At 33.2% G+C, this 23,593-nt stretch overlaps 2 protein-coding genes across 6 annotated transcripts in view; one reads left to right on the top strand and one right to left on the bottom strand.

The window, feature by feature from the left end:
* Positions 1–23,593, bottom strand: part of LOC105215215 (somatostatin receptor type 5-like) — a 343,708-nt gene that overhangs the window by 119,305 nt on the left and 200,810 nt on the right. The gene's annotated exons all lie outside the window — the stretch shown is intronic.
* LOC105215262 (somatostatin receptor type 5) overlaps positions 1–23,593 on the top strand; it is a 266,377-nt gene that overhangs the window by 213,433 nt on the left and 29,351 nt on the right. Inside the window, exon 1 of one of the 2 annotated variants that reach the window (XM_054230383.1) lies at positions 17,990–18,478. The exons of the other annotated variant lie outside the window; for it this stretch is intronic. The gene's annotated coding sequence lies outside the window, so the exon portion shown is untranslated. Of the gene's footprint in view, positions 1–17,989; positions 18,479–23,593 lie in introns of those variants that run through there. 2 annotated transcript variants of the gene reach the window in all.

Genomic DNA, 23,593 nt, shown 5'->3' with positions numbered 1-23,593 from the left:
AGTGTTGCCAGGTGCAATCTGACATTTCCATTGGAAAGTTTGACATTTTTTAGCATAACATCACTCAGAACGTTTTGTCATTTAATCGTGAATGGTTTTATTTACAGGGAATTAGAAAAGTCATCTCGGCAAAAAAATGGAATTAACTCGTCAACATTTTCGTGCGATCATTTTTCACAACTTTCGACGTGGATTATCGCGACAAGAGTGCATCGATGAACTAAAATTTTTGTATGGCTATGAAGCACCATCCTATAGCACTAAAACTGGTACAACGAATTCGATCGTGGCCGACGCTCGCTCAAAGACGAATTCCGTGAAGGTCGTCCAAAAACAGCCGTTGTGCCAGAAAACATCGATGCCGTACGTGAACTGAAAATGCAAGACCGTCATGTAACATACCTTCAGATAGAGGCATGCCTATGCATTTCTTCCATCAGCACACATTCGATTTTGCATGAACACCTGGCCGTAAAAAAGGTTTGTTCTCGTTGAATCCCGCACAATTTGACAATCGCTCAAAAAAAGGCTCAAAAAAAGTGCTTCGAAAATTAGTTTGAGCGCATGCAAAAGTATATAAATATTGATGGAGAATATTTTGAAAAACAATAAAACCATTTTCGTTGATAAATATTCCTATTTTCATTATTAGGCCAGAAATATATATAGCAGCCTTCAGCATAGCAGTGGAGTTTAATGAAGGGCACAGTGCTCGATAACACCAAGTTAGGTTATGCATGCTTGCTGAAAACTTTTCGAGAAAGTTAGTGGAAACTTGCACTAATAATTGCCTGACTAGTACACACTTCTCCTGATGATGCAGCTACCAACACACAGGTTCCTGAACTAATAATTAAATAAACACCCGTCAGGCATCTTAAATATTTATCAACTCATTTTCTCCCAAATACGAATTTTCACTTTCCACGCAGTTTAAATAATTTTACTTTCCAAAAAGGCAAAGTGCAAGTGTTTTGTATATTTCAACGTTGCCATGTAAATTTGCATTTTTATTGCTTACTGTCTCCACGCTTCCACGCCTTCGTTGCCGCTACTGCTGTTGACTTCTGCTTGCCGGAGCTTTGTTTATCGACGCGCGCAATGCTTCTGTGGGCGTGTGCAAACTCAGCGAGACCCTAGTCGTATTATGGTGACGGGCTAGACAGCTAGAGTGAGCATTGCGAATTACATACATTTTGGCGCAGACCGCAGACGTCTGGCATGGCGTTGTGTACGTCTGTGTGTGTTAGTATTTTCAGCGCATTTATAGCCACCGCAGAAAAACCGAAAAAAAGTACAAAAAAAACATTTGGTAATAAATATCTGCATATTGAATGTTTTGAATGTTTGAATAAGCCAAACGCAATTGAGTAAATTGTGCCTTCGATTTGTATTTACTCGTAATTATGGGCAAATTATGGGCTGTCAAAAAACGATTTGCAGAGAGCGTGAAACGTAAAACGTTAAAAAATATTTTAATAGCTTTTGCGAAATTTCTAAATAATTCGCAAAATATTTTTTTTACATTTTAATTTTGCGATTTTAGTTACGTCAACAGTCGTCGGTCATGTTGCTAAGTTAAATTTCCATTGGTGAAATTTGTGGTACTTGCTTCATACATTACCTTTCAAGCAGTCGAAAGTTCATGAAATTTATTTAAATTATTATTATATTAATTATTTAAAGATTTACATTTTGCTAATTGACTCAATTAAGCGGCAATCTAAAACATCTAAGGTAAATATCTTAAATACTTTGTAAATAATATCAAATCTTAATTTTTATCTTCAACAAATTATTACTCATTGACTCAATTAAGCGGCAGTCTAATATAACTAACAAGTAAAACCCTTTGTTGTATACATTTTCAAAAGTCAAACAAAAAATGTTCTAAATTATTATCTACAAAAAAGTACTGCTAATTGATCCAATTAAGCGACAATCTCGCTAGTCAAATAAAACTTAATTATTATATATTTACAAAAAATATTTGTAATTTACTCAATTAAGCGGCAGTCTTAACTACCTAATGAGTAAAACTCTTATTAACATTGAAAATAGCCTATAAAAAGTGTCTAAATTTAATAAATAAACAAGAAATTTCTACAAAAATATATTTGCTAATTGACTCAATTAAGCGGTGCTTTAAACCATATAAGGTTAAAATCCTTTATATACGTTGGAAATATCCGCAAAGGTGAAATAAAAAATAGTCAAAATTTGTTATCTACACAAATGTATTGTTAATTGACTCAATTAAGCGGCAGTATAAAACACCTATGGAGAAAATCCCTAATATACATTGTTTCATTATATTTATATCTATGAAAGAGTAGAAATTATTAATTCTACTACTCAATTAGCAAATTGTGTATCATATGAAATATAGTTTAAATTTATCCGATGATGAGAATATAATTATTAGCGACTCAACTCAGTGTTAAAATCGTTTTCCTCCACAAATCATTCCAATATCCATTTTCAAGATTAATCTCCCATTAATTCAAATAAACTTTCAATAGTTCTGAGTAAATTTCTGAGCAGGCAGTTTTTAGTCGGAAATAAAATCTGGTCCATTCTGGTCCATACATAGACTCAATTGTCGTTGGAAAGAACATCAAATAATTCTATCATCGCCTCTTTAACAATTGTTTAGGTTGAATATAATAAAGACTTGTGCCTTAATTTACGATAGGTAATATACGATAGGTTTATTGTTACATTATCTTGTTCTATGACTTGTGTCAAAAGAGCAACCATCACAACAATGGTGAGAAGTGTATATTAAAATTTAAAATAGATTTTTTTTCATCTTAAGCTTGGCAAAAAAACTAATGCAATCCAAGCACAGCTGCAATGTTGAACAACTTTAATTGACTGAAATTGATTGAAATTGTATGTAACAAGTACAGTTAAGAAAGTACACTTAACTCTTTTAAATTCTTATTGCTTTTACCTTGCGTGCCCAAAAAGATTAAAATGTCTTGCTTTTGGATGAATAAATTTGAGACGTCTAGAACTAATTAGAAACAAATTTCATGTTAATTGAACTGTCAAAGGGTATCAAGCAATCAGTTGTAAATTCTTTGCACTCGAGAAACTCGCCAAGAAAGTTGCAAATGCTAACAAAATGGCGCTAATTAAAATTTTCCCCTGCAACTTGGTCAATATGGAAGTTTAGGCATGAAGAGGAGGCACGCTGGCAAGCAGTTGAACAGGATATTTGATAAAAGTTTTGCATTCAAGTTCATGATGAAATTATGCAGAAAATCGTAAATTTGTGATAAAATCTTTTAAGGCGTTAAATATTGTATTGAGAAATTATTGATTTTATGTACTTTTATTCTCTCTTATACACTTTATTGCTTGAATAAATATTAAAAGTTATATGAAATAACTTTCTTAAGTACACCAAGTCACAATTTGATTATATGTACATACAAATTCTTTATTCATTAAAACCAACTTCCATTATAACGACATTATTGCATTTCGTTGCCACAAAGCAAATGCAGTCAAATTTCATGCCGCAAGCACTTAAAAAATTGCAGCTTGCCGGCATATAAGCAACGATACTATATATAAATATATATATTTATACGTGTAAGGCCAAGTTTAAATCCCACAGCAGCCTTATAGTGCTCCAGCTTCCTCAAAAGAAATGCGATCAAGAAATAAAGGAAAAATTGTATGGCAACAGCAAGACGGCTTCATGCGGCACTAGATTAAACACAACACTCACTTGAAAACGAGCAAAAGTGGAAAGAATTTCGCAAACTATAAAAGCAACAAAAACAAATACCATATGCAACAGCAACTTTTTAAACTCACCCACACATATACATATATATATTGAAAAGAATGCAAAGAAAATGGTAGCAAAGTAGAAAATTCACTGCACGCCGCAGGTAAGTAATGTAATTTTAATTCTTCGCATAACGCACAGACACATGCATCGTTGAAATGTGCTCTCTTCTCCTGTACGTGGTTGTACTTATGTGAAAGAGTGCGATATATTACAATTTACTGTACTTAAGTGACAAAGTTGCAAGTAGCGGTTTAAAAAGATTACAAGTTCCTTCAATAGTGTTGTTAATACCGCAAGTGTAGCGTAATTCACGAAAGTAATCATTCCTGAGTGTAAATCACTCTTGTTACATGTAGCAAAGGATATAATATTAGGTTGTCGTCTCCCTTCCGCCTTTCTTGTCTTTTGAATATCTCGGCTATGTATAAAGCGCTACAGAACTCTTATCTGGCATACTATACATATTTGCAAGGTCTTGATATGACCTACAAAACGAGGTTATGCATTATTAGTTTGGATATTGCGTTCAGCAGTTACAGAAGACCTGTGACGACGAATACCGATCAAATCATGGAAAAAATCGAGTTAGACCTGCACGTGGCATCTCGTGACATTGCCAAGGAGATGGAAGTTAGACACCAAACCATTTTAAACCATCTGCAGAAGGCTGGATACACAAAAAAGCTTGATGTTTTGGTGTCGCTTGATTTGACGCAAAAAAAACCTCCTGGGTCGAATCAACGCCTGCGATATGCTACTGAAACGGAGCGAACTCGACCGGATGGTGACTGGCGACGTAAAATGGATCAGATACGATAATATCAAGCGAAAACGGTCGTGGTCGAAGGCCAGTGAATCGTCCCAAACAGTGACCAAGCCGGGATTGACGGCCAGGAAGGTTTTGCTGTGTGTTTGGTGGGATTGGAAGCGAATCATCCACTACGAGCTGCTTCCATATGACCAGACGCTTAATTCTACCATCTACTGCGAACAACTGGACCGCTTGAAGCAGGCGATCGACCAGAAGCGTCCAGAATTGGCCACCAGGAAAGATGTAGTGTAGTGTTCCACCATGACAACACCAGACCACACACTTCGTTGATGACTCGTCAGAAGTTAAGGAAGCTTGGATGGGAGGTTTTATCACATCCATCATATAGCCCGGACATAGCGCTAAGTGATTACCGCCTGTTCGAACGAAACGACGCTTATTTGAACTAAATCCGATAACTGTAACACTTTTTATAAAGCATTGAATAAAGAGTAAAAAAGCGGAAGGTAGATATTTGCCAACCAATATAACGATTTTTTAATAAAATTTTAATAAAATAAAGTAGAAATATTTTTTGGTAAATGCGAAAGGAATATGAAATTAATATAAACCTTTTTCTTGCCATAACATACCCTATATTGTGATTTTCGACCATCGTGTTGATCTTAAGCCGTTTCAACCGATCAAAATTTTCGATATTTTAATGAAATACGGTTTTCTTGATCACAATGTGGTTTAGCTCCACAATGGCACGAAATATTTCTTGAACTTGGACTAACCCGCATATACATAATTCCAAAATCTTCTTTTTTAGGGCCATCCGCGTAAGCGTGAAGTACCGAATAAGATGGAACATCGAACTGTATGAGATCAAGAATAACATGGAAACGTATAAAAATCCAACGAAAGCGTTGGTTAGATTTTGTCATACGAATACGTTGCCACAGTGAAAAGATATTTCGATCCATGAGTGGACAACGGAACAAAGGGCGCCCAAGCATCCAATTGAAGGACCAAGTGCATAACATGCATACGTTTGCATTTGAGATGAACAACAGGCGTGACTTCGCAAATAATAGAGGCAACTGGCAAAGTTGTTCTCGGTGCAGATTCTCTTTGGATTTCCATATACCCACATTATTCCGATTGATTGCAATCAATGATATTGAATTCATAAGCAACATATTTAAGTTATGATCCCAGTTTAATCCAGTAACAAATAGATTTTTATGTCAAATTCTTATCGAAATTTAAAACAACTATTTCAAAATTTTACAAAATCGATTTAGCTATTATACAAAAAGAGATACTTTGAAAAAAATATATACAACACATTGTTAAATCCACAAAATCCATCAATACTTTTCCTACAACTCGTTTATTGAGTACAATATGTGTTATAAAATACTCGGAAAAGCAAATTAACTAACTAACTGTAATGAGCAAAAGCCAAACATTTCTGCAATATTTCTGACCGTGGCATTATTGCCAATGCACACGAATGAAAACTAATTACAAAACAGTGATTGCACATGTTACTCGCAGTTGCCACAGGATGAAGAGGAGAATGGGGAAGCAGTGTGTAAGGAAATGTTGCAAACATGCTGTTGTCAGTTAGTGGACAGCTTGACGAGCGACATGTTACGTAGCAGACAGGCAACATGAGGCACACAAACGACAGTTGAACAAATTTGAAAACTGATGTCTTAACTTTTCTACGCCGCACAGCAATGCTAAGCTTAATCAGTGTGATCAGAGCGATGAGGCTTGAAATAGTATAATTGCAGCCTGCGAGTCGCATGAGTAAGTAGATTGCATCTGACAATTGAAAAAGTGCTACACTAAAAACAATAGTTTTATAGCGAATGTGTTAAGAAGGGGTTGTTAATGTGGCTAATAGATGCTTTTGAATTTTTCTCTCTTTCTCATAGGACTGTAGAATTTTCAATGAAGTTATTTATGTATTATTTTCCTATCGTTACAGAACACTCTAATTGCAAGTTTGATGCTTGAAAGGTATGAGTAGTTGTTGGTGGTGTTTTTCTCAAAAGTATCTCTTTATGTAACACAGTGATAACATAGGATCAAATTTTTTTTTAATATAAACAGATAGAGTTTTTTTTTTTTTTGAAGGTATAAAGTTCCCAGAGGGATAGATGCCAACTCAGCCGTAAAAGCGAACATATGTTTTTGATTTTTTGTTCACAGAAACTTGTTACCAGAAATCCCATTCTTTACATACAATTTATAAAACCACTTTTGGGTCCAAAACCCTATCTCAAGAACTACTCGACCGATTGGAATGAAATTTGGAATATAATAATTTGTTAACAGAAAACTTTACACAAACATTTAATTGGAGATGTAACATCGTTCAAAAATTATCGAAAAGGAACTTTAACATCTCAAGACCCCCGATATCGAATATGATGACATCAGTTCCTATGAATAATTATACCCTGAACAGGGTATATTAAGTTTGTCACGAAGTTTGTAACACCCAGAAGGAAGCCTCGGTGGTCCTATAAAGTATATATATAAATGATCAGTTAGTTGAACTGAATCGATTTAGCCATGTCCGTCTGTCTGTCTGTCCGTCCGTCTGTCTGTCTGTCTGTCTGTATATATACGAACTAGTCCTTCAGTTTTTAAAATATCGTTTTGAAATTTTGCAGATGTTATTTTCTCTTCAAGAGCTGCTCATTTGTCGCAACTGCCGATATGGGACCACTATATCATATAGCTGCCATACAAACTGAACGATCGGAATCAATGGCTTGTATGGATAATTTTCGCATTTGACATGGTATCTTAACGAAATTTGACATGGATTACTGCTTAAGGTAATAATATAATCTCCGAAGAAATTGTTCAGATCGGTTAACTGTATAACCTTATTGTTTCTAGCAAACAACCTGGCTAAAAAGAATTAGTAAAATGTTTTCTTTTGTTTTACTTACTTTTTCTTACGTCTTTAGATTTGCTTAAACACATAGTTACTAAAAGAAATGCACCTGTGAAGGGTATATTAGCTTCGGTACAGTCGAAGTTAATGTTTTTTCTTGTTTTTTACTGAAATATTCTTAAATATAAAATTTATAGAAATTTTGAAGGAATATTTTTCTAATAAACATGTACCAAAAATGGGTAAAATTGGGTCACAACTTCTCTTAGCTCCCATATATTTAATATTAGGTTTCTCAAACATCCGGTGGGCTGTATACCATATATGTATGTATGTATATCGGTTAATATGTGAAATATCTTAGAAAAATATAATGAACGTAAAATCTTGGATATAATGTAGCTCGGTAGGAAAAAAGATGATGTGCACCCAGGAATTACCTCAGCTACCATATAATATATATGTATAAAGATTTTCGTTATTCTAGTGGGCTTTATGCCGTATATATGGGTTGGCATTGAAATATATATTCTATACCTCTAAAATATACACCTTTTACACGCATATGAGTAATTATAGTATCTCAGACCACTACACCAACAATCAAGCGATCACATAGCACTTACAGTATTACCTTACTTAACCATTTTAAAGGCGTTGATTGCTGGTCTGATGTGAGTGAAGAGCGACATTACAAACAGTGAAACATTGCTGAAAGCATGAAGGTGAGTAGTTGTAGTTGTAGTAGTATCTATTATGCCATGCTCACACAACAGTGTAGCCGAGTAGTGCTAACTGTGGTTTGCGCGTGCAACATGGTTACGGTTTGATAACTAACCTTGCAACACACTTGAATATGCATGTGTCTGCCTCCACAAATGTGCGAGTATTGGTTAACGTTGCAAATGCAGGTGCGTATTATATATTTTATACAAATTTGGTTTGTTGTTATCCATCAACATATCCAGTTAGAATGTGTTGCAAACCACACATTTTAATATATATATATATATGTATATCTATATTCTCATATATTCAAAGCTTTTAATTATTTCATTCAACATGTGGCAACTGATGGATGTCTAAATGGAATTTCTGTGTGAGAGTGGTGAATGTGCTTTATTGTCTCATATTTTATACCTCTTTATTGTCTGCTTAATATGCAAGCTGCTTTGTGTAACGTAAAAGTATTTAGGCATAAATTTATTTTTAATATATTGGTATATATTTATACAACACATTTGGAAACAATGTTTCTGAAAATTCTCAATAAATATTCAGTTTTATATATCTACTCAGGTGGCAATTTCGTAGAATAAATTTTGAAATTTAGAATACTACTTTTTCAAATTACTAATTTCATACTCATAATGGGTTTTTAGTATCGATATAACCTGGCTCTCTGTAAACTTCGATTTTATTTTATCAATTTAATACATAACAAGTAAGGAAAGGCTAAGTTCGGGTGCAACCGAACATTTTATACTCTCGCAATTTATTGCTCTATTTTTATTAAGAAAACACACAATTTGACCCATATATTCGGCATAAATATATTTCACATATTAACCGATTTAAAAGCTATTAAGCACATCGTATTTTTCAAAATATAATTAAGTATTCTCATATATTCATATATAAGAGATGTTATTACCCGATTTTAACCTATTCTGGTACAGAGACAAGCAAAATATTTCCTCTGAATTAAATTAAGATAACTGAGAGATTTACCGAAATTGTTTGTGAAACGTTACCATGGGGCACTGAGTTCTTCATATTCGATATCCGTGGCATTGAAAAGTTATAGTCCTATTTTGACAATTTTTTCACAAGTGATGCCATGTATTTGTGTAAAGTTTTATTCCGCTAGCTTCATTGGTTCCTTATGTATATATTATAAAGTGAAGGAATAAGATGATATTCAAAAACGAGTTATATGGGATGTTGTCGTGGTTGTGAACCGATTTCGTACATTTTTCACACGTGTCATCAGGGTGTCAAGAAAATATTATATACCGAATTTCATTGAAATCTGTCGAGTAGTTCCTGAGATATGGTTTTTGACCCATAAGTGGGCGATGCCACGCCCATTTTCCATTTTGTACAAAATTCTCAGTGTAGCTTCCTTCTGCTATTATTTCTGTGAAATTTAGTGTTTCTGACGTTTTTCGTTAGTGAGTTAACCCAATTTTCAACCTAACCTTTGTATGGGAGGTGGGCGTGGTTACTATCCGATTTCAACTATTTTCATGGTGTGTGGTGGGGTACGTAGGAGAACCGACTGCAGAAGGTTTGGTTTATATAGCTGTATTGGTTTGCGAGATATATACAAATAACCGATTTGGGTTCGGGCCACGGCCACTTCTCCAAACAAATTACATCAAAATATGCCCCTTCCTAGTGCGATCCTTTATTCCAAATTTTACTTTTATAACTTTATTTATGGCTTAGTTATAACACTTTATAGGTTTTTGGTTTTGCCATTTTGTGGGCGTGGCAATGGTCCGATTTTGCATTTTCGAAAGTATAAAATGTTCGGTTACACCCGAACTTAGCCTTTCCTTACTTGTTTAGTTTTATGTTTAGTTTTATGACTTACAAAAATGACCGTTATGTGACCAAAGCTATAATACTCTCTTAGCAACTTTTGTTGCGAGAGTATAAAAATCAAGTGGCAACTCCAATAGAATCATCCATTGAAAAAAGCTTTGTGGATATAGATATATCCTGCTAACCATATTACTACATATTTACCAATCCAAGAAGATCCTGATTGAGTCAATGACTCAACTCGGTTTGATACCGTTAGGAATCTGATACCCACTGTAGTGTAGAGGTTACTTGAAAAGGGCTTTAGACAAACCGACCTAATTACGAACATTTAGTATAAGGCCCATGCTTCCAGACGCTTCAAATGTATGAATATCTTATAGAAGGTCTTGGTTAAACCTGCTTTCCGGGACCAACAGAGGCTGCATACCAATCAGAATTAGTGTTACTATTAAACAGGTCTCTCCAGAATTATTATAAGGTTGTATGATATAATGATTTCAACAGGAATCTCATCTCATTATAAACGCCTCAAAATCTAAGCGATGGAAGTCCATAAAGCGTGTTGAAATGTGGTTCTATTAAAATGTTGATAATTTCAATATATCTTATTAACTTAAGGTCGGCCTAACTAAAGCCGTTTCTAAAAATATGAGCCCAAAAAGTGCTAAAGCAACACTCTTCACTCACTCCTCGAAATCCAATTACTTTACAATTACTAAGATGAGTATAAACCTTACTTATAGCCAAGTTATTGCGCCTTGAATGGAATTTTACTCACACAAGAGTATTGAAATGTGTTGAAATTGCTAAGAAAACAAGTGAATGAAATGCTTTTACGAGTTAAAGAAAATAGAATTATAAAATCTTGCCGCCGTAAGTGTAGACGCCCTTGCACTGCATTCAATATGAAAGTAAATCAGTATGAATACACACTCGTATTAAGAAAACAGAAGAAGCAAATGTGTTTATGAGGAAGAGCGCACTGGGTCAAGGCTAGTGGATGTAAGTGGGGTAAGCCATGTTGAAATGTATGGTAAATACTGTAATAGAAATAGGATAGTGAATGTACTGTAAACGGAAAGCAATAAACAATTTGACTATTTATTTGTGGACAAGACATTTAGCTCGAGACTTCAAATGATTGGTGAAGCATTTTTAGTTCATAAGATAGGAAGAAGAAATGAGAATGGAATCAAATCTTTCATTCAAAAAAACCCTTGTGAGAGAGCGAGTGAAAACGACACACTGGATAAGCCAGTCGGCGGAAGACCTGTGATGACGAATACCAATCAAATCATGGAAAGCATCGAGTTAGACCGGCATGTGTCATCTAAGGAAGATCACACTATAATTATATAATAAGCATCTCAATTCTCTCTCTCAATTCTCATCTCAAAAATCTGACTTTGCATTTACGATTTCGTCAAAAACTTATAAAAATGAGCCAAGCACATGCCACCGATATTTTGGTCTAAAATTACGAAAATCCAAAATTATTTTAAAATCCCAGAATAACTAAAAAAATCGGTAGTCAAATATTCGTATGTGGAGATAATATACTAAAGATTCTAAATATACAGTTCTCTCCTGTTGTCGGTAAGCCCCATATACATTTGCCACAATTAGTTTATGACTTATACCAGATTAAACTCCCACTTATCCTGCTATAATAAATATGTCAGAAGTAATAGACAACCTATGTATGTATATATGAACCTCTTGGACTCAATGAGTTTCATAGTGATAATAAATAATTCTTTAGATGATCCTGTAAGCATCCCATCTATGTTTCCCTCTATTGCTTGAGACTCTTCGCATTCGTCGAAATGGCCTTAACTACCATCAACATCGATAGAATACTTCGGGGTTATGGTCACAGTCGGCCCCTGAGTTCTCGAAAAAAATTGTATACAACTCAATTGGGAACACCTTTGGATACTCAACTAAGGATCATGTGTTTCATATTGTGGGCACAGATATAAGGCTTGAATTTGTACGACCATACTGAAGCCACTCAAAATCACACGACTCCGGGGCACATTTTTGGCAATCCTGTTTTCAGTCTTCTTGGCATTTGAAATTTATGGCTTTCAAGTGTCGATTCGATGTGTCTTGCGAAGTGGCAGAAGGAACTAGAGTTATTTGAACAGTCCGATAAAGTTTTAGACACTTTGGGAGAATGTCAAGAGATCCATATGTGAAATAAATCAGAAACAATCTAATGATCTTAGAAAGCTCAGAGAATATCCAAGAGACCCACTTAATTATAATACAATTATTAATTAATAAGATTTGTGTGAGCTTTCAGATAAAAAAAAAAATATTTTGTTATATATTTTGTATTTGAAAAGCAGAAGTTGAGTTCACACACTAAATATAAATTGTAATTAATAACACAAAGTTCAGAAAAGGCATACGATTCAACGGATGTTATAGTCAACCGGCTCTACAGTTACTCGTTGCTAAGCAAATTGCAAATAAAAGCAATGATCTGAGCTGTGAGTATGTAGGTACCCTTAACCGTCGAGGTCAACAAACTAATTTCCCAGATTAATTTGCCAGCATTTCACCCCTTCCACTTATCTCACACAACAAACATGCAAATTAAATCCCATAAAATTGAATTCAATTCGAATGCAAAGTTCAAGGAGCTTATACAATTCCCAAGCAATAGTACTTAAATCATTGTACAAATGTAAGTGTTGCCGGAAATTAGGGCAGCCATAACACTTGGAAATTTACGAGAAAATGTCAAACTGTAGCTTGTTGTAACAAAGCTAAAAATATTTACACGTGCATATTCGTGAAACGAAAACGAATGAAGCCATAATTTCTGAGACACACATCCACACACAGAGTGGGAAAGCACACGGACATAGCGCTTATAATGCCGTTATAATTACAATTGAAGCACTTAAAAATCACAAAGCGCAAAGCGAATAATGTAAAATCAAAAGTCTGCTTTATATTCAATTTTAAGTGAAATGTTTTTGCCATAAAATCAAAGAAATACACCCACATACAAACACACTCACATGCAGAACAATTGAAATGCAGCAGCAACGCCTCTGTAATCATAAGCACTCGTTGATTTACAGCTATGATAAATAGTAGTGCTGAAATATTTATGAGGGAAAATTACAAGTTTGCACTTACACAACGGTACAAGAAATAAAGAAAATATTTTCGGTAATTTACACAGTTGTTTTCGCTTCCAAATTAATTACGCTCAATTACTTCATGAATACCGAATATTGTTGTAAGCGTTGTGAATATTCACAAGTTATGAAATACGAAGCAATTGAATATTGAATTATTTCGAAATCTGGTGCGATATGTGTGAAGGGCAAGCGGTTTCTTTTTTGAAATTGTTCTTAATGGTTTGATAGAGCTTTAAGTATAAGAAGAAGAAGAAGTAGAAAACTATTCGATAGAGTTCATTAAGACATTCATCAACTACAGAGGTTCTAGGAAGCACCTAATTCCACATTTTTTTCTTTCTCTTCAACATTAGATAAACTTGTTCGAAAAATAATCCATTGCCAATAAAAGTAGATTTTAAGACAATATTTATAAGAATTTTTGGAGACTTTTGTGAGCCTAATCCCTAATAAATATTGTTGATTACAGATTTTAAGACCCTAAGATATATTTAGGCAAACAAATTTTTTTTGTAAACTCTAAAGCAAAAGTACTCTAAAATAAAATAACTAATCTCTAAACATCTCTCTAAAATAAATTATTATTTGCCTTATAAGTTTACAAAGTTAAAATTACGAGAAATATCAAATGAGTTTACGAAAGGAAAGCATTAATGAAAATGAATCCTGAGATCTATTATACAGGTGTTTTATTGTAAATAAAAGGAATACGTGAGTCTGCCGTATAATAATACAAATATTTGGAAACTTCGTCTCTATTTACGTTTCACTTACAAACCGAAGCTCGATTTTATTCAGAAATTTTAATAAAAAAAACACTTAAAATTTATCGAATAATAACAGTCTCACAAATGGATGAGGAAACCCTTGATCAGTCATTCATCAGATATATTCAGTTCTAATAAACATAAATGTCAAAATCATGGTTTTATTTTGACAGCTGTTTTGACAGATATACCTCTAGGAAATTTTGGATATGTTTATTGTATGCGTATCAATATCTACTAGAGTTAATAATTTGCATAAGGGGCTCTACCAGTGTGACATTTTCAAAAAATCGATTATTTTATTTTTTGCTTATTCGATGGTTTATGCTTTCAAACATGTCCTGTGAAATCAGTAAGATCGACCGCTTGTTGGTATAAACCGAAATTTTGAAATATAGCTGAAAATATACCTTATTATGTGTAAAAACTTCGAAACAATCAATAATGTTTCTAATTTTTCATGGGTTACACTGGTATAGCCCATTAATAATTAGTTGTGTACTAATATTGATAGTTTGCTTCGACACCAGATATTTGAGATCGAGAATACGAAAATAGTTACATAATTTGAAAAACACAGACTTTGGGATTTTAATTCTTTTCGAAATGTGAACTAAACAAAGGAGTCCTTGTGTTTCTTGACAGCGTGGTTTTTGTTGTTTTAGCGGAATAAGTTCCAATTAGGTATTACCTACAATCATGGGAATGACAATATTCAATATTGTTGACCATCAATAAAATTTTATCTATTTATAATATTCAACATTTGTTATAACAACTGAAAGGATAACACAATTATTTAAAATTATTTAGTTAATTTTTAAGGAATAATACCTTATATTTTACAGTACATTTGAGGTCATGAACTGTTATATTAAACTACTAACTATACTTCGCCAGGCGTAATTTCGCATCATAAACATTAAACATACTGACCTACAACAGTTTTTACACGTTGACAGAACCTTTTCAATATCTAACATTTTTGATTAAATTTTCGATTAACAGTGAGTTCAATTGTACAGGCCCAACTTCAAGTTTCGTATTGATGGCAATGTAGGGTTTTACATTTCTGTAGAGTGAACATAAATCTCTCAAAAATATGTTGTAAAAGAAATAAGAGGACTATTTCAAGGTAGAATAACATAGCTTTTAGATATAAACACTTAACATTTCTGTTATTGTAAACTTTTATTTACATAATGTAATTATTTAACAGATTTATAAACAAAGGATTATTGAAGTGCGAGCATAATGTTAAATTATCCATCAATAAAGTTTGGTAGCACAAAAATTCATAACTATTTTTAACAATTGAATAATATATTGTTGAGATATTAAACGTGGAAATATAAAAATTAAATTAATTTTAAATTTAATTATGAATATTCTTTTTTTATAAAAATGTTGAGCTATTTTTTTACAAAGCATTAATATATTCAAAAAAACGACAATGATTTAAAAAAAATTAACGCTTTTCTTTGAGTTATATAAAGTGAAACTGCCACAAAAGCTTTCGCGAAAGCTTTCTGCAAGCAACTGTTAGGGATATGTAAAAATTACATATTCTCTTAGCAGTGATAAGCAGTTATTTCCCATATTTCCATGGTTATCTCCACCAAGTATTGATATATAATATAAATAAGTATTTACATATATACCTGTCTCCATTACATGCAAAAAATAATTTTCTAGGCGGGAATGTTATTCTTCCCGTTGGAACTGAGTTAGGGGGCCGTGGAAATCCTATTTTTCAATGATAAAAATCTTATTAAATTATATGTGGGTTTGTGTATATGTGGTTAGTAGACATTTTTGTGACCTTACAAAAAACTTTTATAACTTAATAACTTAGTATCAGAATTTTCGCCATTACTAAGTATAAATTATTCCATATCATATCCAAAGAATTTTTTAGGACATATATTTTGGTCTTCACATTTACATAAATCATTCATTTTATTTCGCTTGAGAGTTTAATAAATATATAAGGATGTATTCGAAGACAAATATATATCATTAGAAGATAAAATTAGATTAAGTATTCAACTAAATTCCACTTGAAATTAGAAAAGATATATAGTTAAACCAGTGTGAGCTTAGGAACTAACATCAATATAATAATACTTTCAACTATTAAAGAAATCAGAATTTTTTTAATCAAAAGGAATTTGTTATTGAAAAATATTTACAGTATTTTGAAAATTAAACAAATTCCAAAACCTCTTGAAAAATAATGACTTATCCAAAAGGAATTTCCTGAAACACTTATACTATATAAATATAATCACCTTAACCATTAAAATATTTGTGCACCTTCAAAGCGAATGTAAACAATAATTCATCACAAGTGATTGCCACATTTGATTACAAAAAATGTAAACAGCTGGAAAACACGCTGCATCACCACAATTTGTCATGTACCCATAAGCACCCACAACGCCATTAAACAGCTGGCCGCTGGAGTAAAGTATTGCTTAATGTAATTCCATATACCATTGTGGCCCCTCACAGCCAACAATAAAGTGAAAAAAATGTGAAAAGCTCTTTATGAACTTTCAAAAAGTTGCTTAGCATGGAAAAGTTCATCAGGAATTCCAGCGGCTTGCAGAACGCACATTTTTTATGGCGCTTGTAAATGGCCTTGCAGCTAAGTTATGCATTGTTGTTGTTGTTACAATTTATTTATTTATGTATAGAATATATTTTTATAACCATTGTTGTTGTTGTTGTGTCATTGACAGTCAAATCAGCTGTTCTCGGCAGACAACAAACAAACAAAACAGCAGTTGGTGGCAACAAGCGCATGTGCCGGCTGACCGTTACTCGTTGGTATTCAGATGAAATTCACTCGCCACAAAATGCCGACACTGGCACTCGCCATTTACTAACTAATACATTGATAGAGTTGAGTGTTGTTGTTGTTAGTGTTATTGTGGTTACAGCATTTTTGCTTTCTTATCGGCAATTCGTTTAGTGCGAATGTATGTGCGTCTGTTATCTCGTCATTTCAACGTTTACTCGCACACTTTTGTCCGTTGTTTCTTGTGTGTTGGTGTTGGTGTTTGTGTACGCTGCTTTTGTACTTTACTTCCTCTTTGTCTGCTTTGTGTACTTCTTTGGCTGCGTGCGAGATTCTTGTATTTGCGGCTTTCGCGCCTTTGGCACAAATCAGTCGTTTGCTAACAACACAACTTGCCAAACGTGGCCTGGAGAAGCGCTGGACGAAAACCTCGGTGGCCTTTATCGCCTACAAATAGTTTACAATGCGTGCGTTCGCTCTGTGCACCATTTGGTTGGATTGTTGGTGTGTTTAATTAATTTATTGGCCATAAAAGTGAAATAATTGCCACAGTTTGTGGCGTTTGCGAAAGCGCAGAGTGTGATTAGCTTCGTAAATAAAAATAATTTATCTCAATGCTGTGAAGAGCTGGATCAAACAGCGGGAATGATATAGTGTTGAATTCGCTTTGTGAAATGGTTTAAAATAATCGTAAAAATTTTTAATGAATTGAAAATAAATTCTAGAAATATACTACAACAAAAACAATATTTAAAGAGTTTGAAAAAAAAACAAAAAAAAATAAAATAATCGAGAACTAACAGTAAAACAATATTTAAAAAGTTCGAAAAAAGTCAACAACAAAAAGCATATTTAAAATTTTGAAAAATACCACAAAAAACAAAATTTAAAAATATAACAATTTCGACAACAAAGACAAATTTTAAATATTAAAAGATACAACAAAAAAACCTACAACAAAATTAAAAAATCAAGAACTTACTATATTTAAAAATGTAAAAAGTTTCGAAAAAATACAACAAAATTAAGATTAAGAACAAGTAAAGATTTATGAACAAATAATTTTTTGAAAAATAATATTAAAAACAAATATATTTTTAAATATTATTTAAAAGCATATAAGCATATTGTAAATTTATGTAAAGTAAGAATATAGTAACTCAAAAGTATGAAATTTGATTCTTAAACTTAACAGTGTTAGTTTCGGTATAAATACCTTTATAGTGTACAAAATCTAAACAAAATACTTACTACATAAAGAACATTGTTCAAAAACTTGTTTTAAAATTAAAGAAATATTTTAAGAAACTAAAACCACAATTTCAATACGACTTTAAGAAACATATGAAAACTTGAAAACTCCAGTTAGTGTTTCAGATACTAAAAAACAAAGAAATATAACAATAATTACAATTATTATACTGTGAAAATTGGAGTGTTGAAATTTACCAAACCAGACAATAAAGATAAATCAAATTGAACATAACGGTAATAACAATAGTGTCGTCGGTTACCCTAAACTTGAAAATACAAAAAATTGTTTTACACTGTGCAACAAAGTTTCTTGTTCAATCATATTTTTACAACTTGAGAAAAACGAAGAAATCGGGCTCGTCATAAAAGCGGAAACTTCATTTATTTCCATTGACAAATATTAAATCAAAAATATTCGGATAAATTTAAAAACACTGTGAGTTAAATCATAAAAAGTGAGTATACTTAACCCTTAAAAACCTGAAAACTCCGATTCACTCAAAAATTTGATATGTATTATAATTATTGGTTGCAAACAACATTTGTTCTACGATGTTTCTTAAATATTATCATTTTAGATTTTACAAGGTATTTTATTGGTTGGTCCTTTGAGGAATCACTAGGTGCTCATTAGAGTAATACATTGTATATTTTTACAAAAATCCATAATTAATTGATACCACTTCATTTGTCATTATTGTTAGTTACTTGAAACTACAAAATTGTCCTTTAAATTATTATTTTTTGATGCACTCTTACTCAAGGCAAAAAATAAATGTATACAAAGCTCACACAGAAGTGGCGACTGAACTAAAAGTTAACGGATATATCAAAGCAAAAGGTCACGTAATGTAATATTTAAAAATGCATTTTATACATGAAAAATTTACAAAAATAGCGGTAGGTTTTTGGAGGAACCGCAAAGCGTTTAAGGGTTAATATTTTACTGGGGTTGTTAAGCCACAATTATGTATATGTATGGTTCTTAAAGCTTATTGGATTAATTATGATGAACTAAGGCTGGCAGTAAGCAAGCTACAAACTTTTTGATCTCAAAATCTTAGCAAAAAAGTCATTATCTCGATATATTCTCTGATTAAGAATTCCAATAATCACTAATCGCTGGGAACTAAATCCGGATAAATAAGAATTAACTTTCCGATGAAAAGCAGATTTCAAATAGCCAATAAAAAAATAGTTTTGTTTTCCTTCTAATTAGAAGAACAATAATTAATTATTTGTAATGAAATAAAGAATAATAAAAAGTCTCTAAAGTATAATTTAATATTTATGATGCCTTCATGATAATGAATAAATTCGGAATCATTGGAGCGATCATTTGAAGTAGCACCTGTTACATCTGTACATTAACTTAATAAATAATTAACTTCATTATACATATGTTTGCATGGAAACAACTGAAATACATAATTATAAGTTCGTGTAGTCGCCAATCACGAATAATCATGAATAAATAGAAGAAAGTTTACAGAAGCATAATTAAGATATATTAGGCAGCTCTGATTTATTAATTGTTTAAGCTACATAAACTAAACACAAAACTAGGGAAGAAAAAGGAAAGCATAACTATTTTAATTTGTATACCAATTTAATTAAATGGCGTGATTTAGAAAATCTTTGAATTCAAATTTGACTGATATTTGAATACCATCGTTAGATATTGTTGTAAAGGCAGAAAGCATTTCTCAACTAGTTTTGAGCATTTACCAATCAGACAGAGAGTCAGAAACTAGAATTAAATTCTACATGCTTTACCTTCAATGGAGTTTGGATGTATATACATTCCTCAACTGTTGGACAATTGATTCGTGAATTATCGGATTGTATTGGATAATGCGGTCTTTCGATTAAATTTCATTCATTAATGAAACACAATTTTCTTAGTGAATAAATGCTGGAGATACCAAGAAATGGCATGGTCAGTGTTATTCTTGCCCTGCGCTGGAACCATTTTTATGAGATTTAATGATTTCCGTACAGTCCCAAGAAAATTAACCATAAAATAAAGTTGATAAAGACATTGTGTAATACTCCAATAATATCAAAGCAATCTGATGGTCTGGAGATAATGAGCAACTGCTCCCACATTTATCGTATTCTTCGATTCTGACCACCAGTGAGATCTTCCTGTTTCTCAGGCCTCAAAAGAGTGCTAACTAATAATAAATATAGTGACAATGAACTGACAACCACGTAAAAATCAGGACCATTTCGTTTATGTTAACCCCAACTATCTTGGAAATATAGATGGAAGATCATGCGTATGTCTCGTTGACAAAATCATTAATTAAAAACTACGATTTACGCAAATAAAATATGTTTTCTTTAAAGTAAAATTAAACACTCAATCAGTCTGTTATCTGACTTATTTTAGAAGATAGACATTTACTAAGGCAAAGCTGCGTATTTTATTACTTAAAAAGGACTATATTCTTTAAATATTTTAAAATTTAAATATGAATAAACCAATTTGATGCTCACTAACTTACTCTCCGGTGGTTTTTGCTTTTTGCAATTCGCACGCGTACCACTTTGGAATTCCCTACTCATTTATTCAAAAATTCTCCTCTTGTAATACTGCAAAAAACCGAGGAATTTAATTTACCTGGCATCTACCACTACACTAAATTATTTATATTGTTCAACCGACCGTTCGCAACGCTGCACACAGCTCAAATTTCATTGCTTTCTTGAGTTGAAGAGATTACCCTAAAATTTATTTATACTTTAGTGATTTCATATTTACATACTCTTTGAAATGAAAACTCAGTTTGTTGCCAAGGCAGCAGACGACACACCCATCAGGCCAAAATGTTGAACTAAATTGCCAAACAACAACTGAGTAAAGCCCAAAGTCAAATGCAATCGAAGTCGCCGATCAACGAGCGAACAACAAAGAAGCAACGGCTGGCCTTATCGCCGTATGCGGTTTAAGGCGCACAACTACAAAGCGCCACCAGCACACACCACAAACAACAACAGAGAAGCCACAGCGCAAAGTAAATCGCCTTTTCCGACAGTCAAATTGCTTGCGAGTCCTTTACGCCCTCCAACTGCCGCGCACTCACCTTGAGTTGGCGCGCACTTCACTTTCACCGTTAGCTGCTTGTCGCCGCATTTCTCATTATCTTCTCCGGCAGTGTGGTGTTTATTACCGTTGCAGCTGTCACCGCAGAGTCATCAGCGCTGAAGTCGTTGTCATTTGAGAGCTCTTACCAGCCAAGCACTCGCGAAATCCCTCAACCGCTCTGCTCTGAAACCACTCACTCTCCGGTTGACTCACTTAGCAAACGCTTATAAAGTTTACGTGCAACACCGCATGCAGTGCTGCGAAAACCTGTTGCCGATAATTGCGTACAGTGGTGTGGGCAATATTACGACTAAACGAGTGAAAGACGTAAAAAGGAGCAAGCAAAAGGAAATGTTTATTTAAACAGCAAAATTACGAGCGCATTAATGTGGAAATCCATATCCACGCGGTCGCCTGCCTACTCCGCCATTTTCGATAGTGATAGTCTTTACCGCTGACAGAGCATGAAATGAACGGCCACACCTGGTGATGGGCGTGCTGTTAAGCTATCACCGCTGTCCATGACTACAGTGGCGGCCATTGTCATTGTCAATGTCAGTTCGTAGTTATGCAATCATACTTCATGCCACATGCCAACTGTCTTCGCTGATATGAATGATAGTTATGTGTGTAATAGAGTCATTGCCACTTGATGAAAGAAATGATGATATTAAAGAACTTTAGCACAGGATGCAATTGAAATGTTTATAACTGCCACAACAGTAAACAAATAACAAGGCATATAAGTGAGTCCAGCGTCAGTTGATTATGAAATCCAGACTTCTGTGTATTTTAAAGTCATATATTCACGAGGATACTAAAAACTTCTTATATTCTTAATGAAAAAAAAAACATTTGGAATTTCGACTGATTAAAAAAATCTATATACCATATTTTGGATAGATGATATCAAATATTTTGTTTAGTAGAGAGTACGTGGATACTACTCAAGACATTTGAACTTTGATGATCAGGTAAAACCTAAACGAGTAATGCATGGATATACATCTTGATATATACCTAAATGTGGTGCCGAAATTTGGATCTCGATACTCTTTGTCAGTAGACAGTTAACCATTAGTGGCGAAAATTTTTATAAAGTGTAATCAGGATTTACATGAAGAAGCCAAACAGACAATTTAAAATGTATGTCTTAAAACACTTGTCGAATCGTAGTGCCAATTCTTCCTCTCTGTAGTTTTAAAAATGTTATATTCGATTAATCCTGAGGCAGGTGTACTCCTTATGACTGATCAACTTTATTTTATTATTATTAAACTTAATATAAACGAAACTTAGAAGAAAAAATATTCAAAGATAAAACTAGACGACAAAAACGATCTCCTTAGTATTTGACCAAAAAAAATTGTTACGGGAGATTGAAGGCCAAAATCAAAACAAAATCGAAATATGCCCCATAAGTTTTAAATTTAGCTAGCTGGAAGCACCATAATAGACTCTCGCAACAAAGTTTCCGTCTGTCCGTCCGTCTGTCTGTGCAAGCGACTTGAGTAAAAATGGAGATGTCTTAATGAAACATGGTACATGTATTTCTTGGCGTCATGAGACGTTTGGTATTGCAGATGGGCAGAATCGGAACACTGCCACGCCCACAAAATGGCAAAACCAAATATATATAAAATCGTTTAAAGACAGCCAAATAAATTGATCAATCAAAATTTTTATTGAGAAACCCCTTTTTAACCTTTATACTGCCGGCTAATCGATAAGCGATCAGCTGTTATACATTTTTGTTTTTGCTTTTCGAAAGATGTTGGTAAGTTTCAACAGCTTATTGATATTTTTAGCAGCGACATCTACCGTAGCTTTCATTTATCAAAAAATTCAGCCAATCGCAGACAAGGAACTATATCCTACGTCTTTGTCGCAGAGTTGCATTTAAATTTCAAGTCAATTAAAATTCAATTAAAAATCAATGTAGATTTTTATTTTGTATGGTAAATCGATCTAATAAGCGTTTTATTCGAGCAGAGGCCGGTTAATTGATCAATTAGCTCATGTGTAAAAAGGCTATAAAGTGCCATAACTAAAACTATAAATATTATAAAGCTATAAAGCTCACACGCGACATATAGGCCCCCAAATAGGTTTTTTGTATATATCTCGCAAACCAATGAAGCTATATAAACCAAACATTCTACAGTCACTTCCCTTACGTATCCCATTACACACCATAAAAAATATATTAAATCGGTTTATAACCACGCCTACTTCCCCTATATCTCTATTTTGAATTTCATCTGATTCATTCACTTTATAATATATACATTGGGAACCAATGAAAATGACAGAATAAAACTTTACACAAATACTGTATTTGAGTTGTCACATCACTTGTGGAAAAATTGTCGAGATTGAACCGTAGATTTTCAAGCTTCCTGATATCGTACATGAAGAACTCAGTGCCTAAGGGTAATTTTTCACCAAAATATCGGTAAATTTCTCAGATATTTTAGAG

The sequence above is a fragment of the Zeugodacus cucurbitae genome, chromosome 4 (assembly GCF_028554725.1).
Source record: "Zeugodacus cucurbitae isolate PBARC_wt_2022May chromosome 4, idZeuCucr1.2, whole genome shotgun sequence".
NCBI classification, from domain to species: Eukaryota; Metazoa; Arthropoda; class Insecta; order Diptera; family Tephritidae; genus Zeugodacus; species Zeugodacus cucurbitae.
This window is presented reverse-complemented; position numbering and strand designations above follow the sequence as displayed.